Source organism: Myxocyprinus asiaticus, chromosome 20, assembly GCF_019703515.2.
Source record: "Myxocyprinus asiaticus isolate MX2 ecotype Aquarium Trade chromosome 20, UBuf_Myxa_2, whole genome shotgun sequence".
Taxonomy (NCBI): Eukaryota; Metazoa; Chordata; class Actinopteri; order Cypriniformes; family Catostomidae; genus Myxocyprinus; species Myxocyprinus asiaticus.
The window spans coordinates 1,207,501-1,214,852 of NC_059363.1; the positions used below are offsets into that span (position 1 = coordinate 1,207,501).

Below are 7,352 nucleotides of genomic sequence, written 5' to 3' on the forward strand. Positions count from 1 at the left end.
CTATCAACTGGTTATCGGACTTTCCCACTACATTAGTTATCTGCATCGTCAAAAACCACTATTGGTCGACTTCTTATATTCAATATTTAGTTTTGGGAAACTTGTGGTGTTACAATTACACACATCAGCTTTAAAAGAAAACACACACATGGTTCTGGTGATGTTGTGAACAGTTTGTGGTGGTACAGAAAATTAAAGGCTTAAGTGTGCTTAAACTACATTCTTAGAGCAATGAGAAAACAATAATTTAAAGGTGCAGTTTGACTTTACACATTCAGTCCTGTGTGTGTGTGTTTATTTAGCTATTCTGTGTGGGACAGATCTTTCCCTAGAGGTGAGTAAAAAAGATTCAAAAACAACAATTAAAAAACAAATAAATTATGAGTTTTTAATTTAATTTTATTCTTTTAAGGTTAGAGTTTGGGGTTTGTCTATAGTCATTATAATTAACTCCACATAGCAACAACAGAAGTCTATGGTATGCTCAGATTTATATATGACAGCGTGTATGTCTCTGGATCTCAGTATGTGTGTGTGTGTGTGTGTGTAAGCACCTGTGTGTGTGTTGTCTCCCCTCTTTCTCACTCTCGTTCTGTTCTCATATGAGTCTCTGTTGCTCCTGAAGTGGAAACCTCCTCCCAGAGACGAGTGATCTAGAACAGAGAAACATGCAATCACAAACACTCTCCATGCATTATTATTTATGCATAAACAAATCAACATTTTTGCAAAATCTTCTAGCAATAGAGACTGACTGACCTGCAGTAACCCCTTATACACACTCCACATATCAAACACTGACACCTACTGGCTGTTCCCTCATCCCATGAGGTCTGTCCATATGCATTACTGCAGCACTGTAGTTCTTAAACAGGAGTTTCATGACAGAAGTGCATGTATATACAGTGCTGAGTAGTAACGGATTACATGAAATTAATCTATTTTAAGATAACATCTAGCCATGTGTATGTAGCTACGGAAATTGATACAATGCATTGAAAGTTCTTAATACAATCCACAAATACACACAGGGCATTTAGTTTCTGTTTTAAATTTAGTGTCTAAATTAATGCATAAATAAATGCCAAACTGTTTGTATTTGCACCCGGCACCAAAAATAATGAATTTCAAACAAGCTCTCGTCCATCTGTCAATCTAGACACTCATCTGTAAATACACATGTTGCAAACAAACGTTTCAGAGGCATCAGTTACATACAACTTTGTGCTTTTGTCCCATGCAAATACACTTCCGCCCAAGCTTCAGGATGGCAGAGAAAGCGCCTGTCTTAGGTTAAAGCCACAACTTCTCATGAATAATTATGAGGCGGTACAAATCATGCATTTCTACATCATATCTAAAGACATTCTCTCATTATTGATTTCAAAAGCTGGATAATAAAAAGGCCAATCCCTATTCCTAATTTCCTAAATAACAACAATTCTTTTAAAATTAAAAATACGAGCATGTTCTTCTGTATTATGTAACGTTTATTTTTATGACCCTTTCAGCACCTATTTTTACTGTTAATTGTTGTTAAGTGTTAATTGGTAATTATTACATTTAAATTGAATGATTAGACTTTCATCAACATATGCAATATCCAAAAGTAACCCAAAAGTAATCAGACTAAAGAGTAATCTAATAGAGACAGCACTCACAAAAAAAAATCTTCTAGACAATTGAAACGTTTTAGAGTAGAGGTCGACTGATAGTGGATTTTGCCGATAGATAAGGTGGTGGGAAAGGCCGATAACCAATTAATCAGCCGATAATTGATTTATAGAATGTCAAACAAAAATCGCATTCTTTCCTTACTATGACGGCTGATGGGCACAGACAAAGATTCCTAAATTAATTAAATCTGGACTTTTAAGTATAAACAAGCCTGATACACACCAGGGTCTCTTATTTTGAAATGGCGAAAAAACGTAAATATCTCTATTGATTTTTGCTGATAATGATCATTCCAAAAAGCAACTATTGGCACCGATTAATCGGTAAAACCGATATATTGGTCTACCTCTATTTTAGCATGACATAAAAAATGTATATTCACTATAGAAATTTCCATGACTTTTCCAGGCCTGAAAATACCTATTTTAAAAATCCCTGATATTTTGTATTATGTATGCGCAATATTGAAACACTGACTGTGTTCAAAAACATGCCACCTTTAAAGGTGAGAACCAGTGTGAAACCAGTTTTCTTTTTTTCTTTTTTTGGGGGGGATTTTCTCCCCTTTTCTCCCCAATTCGGAATGCCCAATTCCCAATGCACTCTAAGTCCTCGTGGTGGCGTAGTGACTCGCCTCAATCCGGGTGGCGGAGGACGAATCACAGTTGCCTCCGCGTCTGCAACCGTCAATCCATGCATCTTATCACGTGGCTTATTGAGCACGTTACCACGGAGACCTAGCGCGTGTGGAGGCTTCATGCTATTCTCCGCGGCATCCACGCACAACTCACCACGCACCCCACCGAGAGCGAGAGCCACATTATAGTGACCACGAGGAGGTTACCCAATGTGACCCTACCCTCCCTAGCAACCGGGCCAATTTGGTTGCTTAGGAGACCTGGCTGGAGTCACTCAGCACACCCTGGATTCGAACTTGCGACTCCAGGTGTGGTAGTCAGCGTCAATACTCGCTGAGCTACCCAGGCCCCCGAAACCAGTTTTCTTGAGAGGTGCCCAAAAACGCTGTCACTGACTGACTGGGCACCTGCCTTCAAGTTTTGAACACAGGCACTATTTATCACAAGACTAAAAAACACCTGAATTTTGATGTGGCTCTGCAAATAACATTCAACAGATCTTTCTTTTGGGGTCAAATATGACTGGGAATCCAAACTTGGCTAAATGCAGCCAAAGGCAGCTCTCACCTCTTCTTCTAAGGTGCGGGTGATTTATGAATCTCTGCCCATTTCTCACACGCCTCCAGATCTATAAAACAAACACAGATGACAAAATGTCATATGAAAGAATCTCCACTCTAGAACTTTTTTATACTAGCAACTATTTAAAGTAATAATGGAGCAGACGTTAGTGTGTTTGAGAACGAGTAACTCGGTGAGTTTAATCTTCTTCCTCTTGTCGTCTAGTTTTCTGTTTCTCTCCTCAGCTTGATTATTAGCTGCACGGACCTTGTCATACACAGCCTTAAAGAATGAACAATACGTGAATGTTCAAATATATAAGATCATGCATTTCAAAAGGGATGTGAATGAAATTAAAACTACGCTCAATGACTACAAATGTACAGTTGTGTTATGTTGACGTAGATTGAAATAGGTAATTCACACCTTGGCAGCCGCATCAGTCAACACCTCCAGAGCTTGAGACAGCTGGTGGAAGTGCTCACCTGGACAAGACTAGATTTTACTGTATTTCAGAGTGAAAGCACAGCAACAGGTACAATCATAACATCATAACTTCTGTGTGCAGCGTCATTTCTGTATATACAGTATGTCTTAAAGGTACAGTAGCAAAAAAAAAGCATGTTTAATCAGAAAGCAGGTGGAAAATGGTCATGAAAAACGTGGTCACGTTTACATTGCCCATAAACCATTAAGAACCGTGTCTGATCGGTGTCTGGTGACCCTAAACCAGCCTAAATACACAGGACTTTCTCTAGAATGAGTAGTCAATTCAACGTTCGGACAACCCACCAACTAATGCAGTTTTGCACATCCCTACTCTAATACATCAAACAATAAAAATCAAGTTTTCCATGATATTGTATGAGCTCTTTAACAAGGTTTATTTTTTAACAGTCATGTGCAGTCTGCACTCTAGAGCAGTACAGCAGTGATATCCAGTTAATGAACATATTTCTTTCATTAAAACAGGGTGCCAGCGCTCTCACGAAATCTGTTCCCACTAATGACACCCTGCTGCTCCTGCATGTAAACCTTGAGGTACCCTGCAAACCCCCACCCCACAGCGGGACCGCATGAGGGCCCGCCAAAGCAATCACGGGAACCACGTGAGCCCCCGTCCACAGACTGCAAACTCTTAATGACTCTCTGATGGCAGAATGGGTTCTGTTCTACACTAACAGGCTTCTGCGAGATCCAATTTCAACCCCAAAGGAACCTTGTACATGGAGGACCATGTCAAGAACAGAGCTCTGGTTTCACAGATGATTCAAACAGAGCCAGAGACAGACAGGGTTATTATAGTTTTATTAATAGATAGATAGATACAGGTAATGACAGACAGACAGACAGATACATAATGACAGAGAAATTGACAGACAGACACATAGATAATGACAGACGGATAGATGACAGACAGACAGAGAGATAGATAGATGACAGACAGACAGACATATAGATAATGACAGACAGAGAGATGACAGACAGATAGATAATGGCAGACAGAAAGACAGATAGATGACAGACAGACAGACAGACAGATAGATAGATAGACAGACAGACAGACAGATAGATAATGACAGACAGACAGACAGACAGACAGAAAGACAGACAGACAGACAGACAGATAGATAGATAGATAGATAGATAGATAGATAGATAGATAGATAGATAGATAGATAATGACAGACAGACAGACAGAGAGATAGATGAAAGACAGACAGACAGAGAGATAGATAAATGACAGACAGACAGACAGACAGAGAGATAGATGACAGACAGACAGACAGACAGAGAGATAGATAGATGACAGACAGACATACACATAGATAATGACAGACAGATAGATGACAGACAGAAAGACAGATAGATGACAGACAGACAGATAGATAGATAATAACGAACAGACAGACAGAGAGATAGATGACAGACAGACAGACAGACAGACAGATAGATAGATAGATAGATAGATAGATAGATAGATAGATAGATAGATAGATAGATAGATAGATAATGACAGACAGACAGATACATAATGACAGAGAGATTGACAGACAGACACATAGATAATGACAGAAGGATAGGACAGACAGACAGACAGACAGATAGATAGATAGATAGATAGATAGATAGATAGATAGATAGATAGATAGATAGATAGATAGATAGATAATGACAGACAGACAGATACATAATGACAGAGAGATTGACAGACAGACACATAGATAATGACAGAAGGATAGATGACAGACAGACAGAGAGATAGATAGATGATAGACAGACATATAGATAATGACAGACAGATAGATGATAGACAGAGAGATAGATGACAGACAGACAGACAGACAGAGAGATAGATGACAGACAGACAGACAGACAGAGAGATAGATAGATGACAGACAGACATACACATAATGACAGACAGATAGATGACAGACAGACAGATAGATAATGACAGACAGAAAGACAGATAGATGACAGACAGACAGATAGATATATAATGACAGACAGACAGACAGACAGATAGATAGATAGATAGATAGATAGATAGATAGATAGATAGACAGTAAAAATGTGTGTTTATATACATAATTTTTATTTCATTTTAATTTCTACTTTATTTTCAGTTTGAGCTTTGCATTTCATTTTCATGTTTAATGAGGGCAAGACAAGTTGTGAAGGTTTTAATTTTTATAATTTAATTATTTAATTATTTTAAATAAAAAAAAACAACAACTGAGATGTCCACCCCAAACACTGATGATGATGTAATTAGAAAACCTTTGGTCATTTCTTGCACTGTTTTTGGCCTCTTGAGTAAGTAATGTTTATGAATTTTAACCTATAGACATTGTGAAGCTTTTTCCTTCCTTGCATATTTTTTATTTTTTTTTTTAATTACAAAATGAATACAAATACATTTATAAAATGTTATTTATTTTATCTAATTTTATTATTTTATTTATAATGTATAAAAAATACAGTGTATCTAAAAATAAAAGTTTCAGTCCAATTAAGCTCATTTATATATTTATTTCATTTATTGAAAATAACACGGGGAATGCCAGTTGTCCGCACACAAGGAGTTTTAAATGTAACGTGACCTTTGCCTGTTTGCAGCCTCTCTCGTGTGAGCGGATAAACAGATGCATGTGAGTCTGCATATTCCGCAGTCATCTCCGCTTTCATTTCGGGAAAGCGACAGCGCTCCATACTTCACTATCCCTCGTTTCTCATTTTTGACTTAATCAGGAATGTTAAAGGCATCCAGAGAACGCAGGAAAAGACGCCCCTCCAAAACACGCTAAGCTCCTCCAAGGTGCACGTTCTGGTTTTTCCCAACACAGATTTGATTTTCCCAGCATGGATAATAGACATGTTTCAGGGTAAATGTGAGGTATTAAAGAACACACATGCAGGGCAATCCGTCAACGAGTTTTGCTCGGATCGTCCCGTTTGAATCGCCTCTGCTTGACTGATTAAAACTTTGCTTATGTCACACTGGCCTGTATCAGAATGTTTGACCACTTTAATTGGGCAGATCTTCTTTGTCTTGACCAGCATGTGTTTGCCACTTTAATACATTAATTTAAAGGCGATTTGTGCAATTGTTTGGATGAAAATACTTTCTCCTGTCCCAGCTTAATGTATAGTCAACTATAAGTAAGCCATTCTATGTTTTTGCTTTACTAAAAATACCCAGCTCAAAAGAGTCATTAGTTCGGGAATCGGACTACACTGGTCCATTAATGGAACCAAAGTCATGAAAATCATACGCTTCTCGGTTCCCAACACTAGTAAACTACAGTACTCACCAGCTTTGGGATTGTCTGGGTTTTTATCAAGGTGGCACGATGATACTCTCTGTCTGTACCCTTTCTTGATCTGTAAAAGAGAGAAAATAAGAATTAAACTTCAGAAGAATTTCACTGCGGTTCTACTGTTGTATCTTGCTATCTCTGCACACTATATTCATCTCATCTTTTATCAGAAACACTTTCTTGATGTTTGGCACAGGCCACTGTGCGCTTCTTTGCATTTAATATCATGATTAAACTTCGCATTCTCTGTTGTTTTTGTTATTGCACAAGAAAGTTATTATTCAAAAAGTTTTACATAACCCAAGGCACAGCAAAGCAGAATGCACGGTTTCCTGGAAAGCATGAAACATCCGGAGATGTTTTATAACAATAGATGGAGGTCACATCCACCGCAACCCCAAAACCTCACGAGACATCCGACCCAAATGCCCCTCTTAAATCACTGCGCACATTAATGTCAAACTGCACACGCATCACTGCACGTATGCACATGTGAAAAACACGCCAGCATCCAGGACTAGAACAAGGGCCACTTAAAACACACTACTGCCAACAAATCTCAGACATGACTTGCATGGTACAAGAAAAACATTCGGTTATTTGCAAGGTTGTTGCCATGAGCTCTCAGAAGTGTTTGGGAATGTGAACCGCATGT

General features: G+C 38.4%; 1 long non-coding RNA gene across 1 annotated transcript in view; it reads right to left on the reverse strand.

Moving 5' to 3' along the window:
* LOC127410757 (uncharacterized) overlaps window positions 1–6,872 on the reverse strand; it is a 22,129-nt gene extending 15,257 nt beyond the window's left edge. The window contains exons 1-3 of the long non-coding RNA XR_007892162.1: window positions 6,692–6,872; window positions 2,883–2,943; window positions 555–653 (exon numbers count right to left, since the gene is read on the reverse strand). This is a non-coding gene — a long non-coding RNA (uncharacterized LOC127410757). The remainder of the gene's footprint in view (window positions 1–554; window positions 654–2,882; window positions 2,944–6,691) is intronic.
* Window positions 6,873–7,352: the final 480 nt, after the last annotated feature.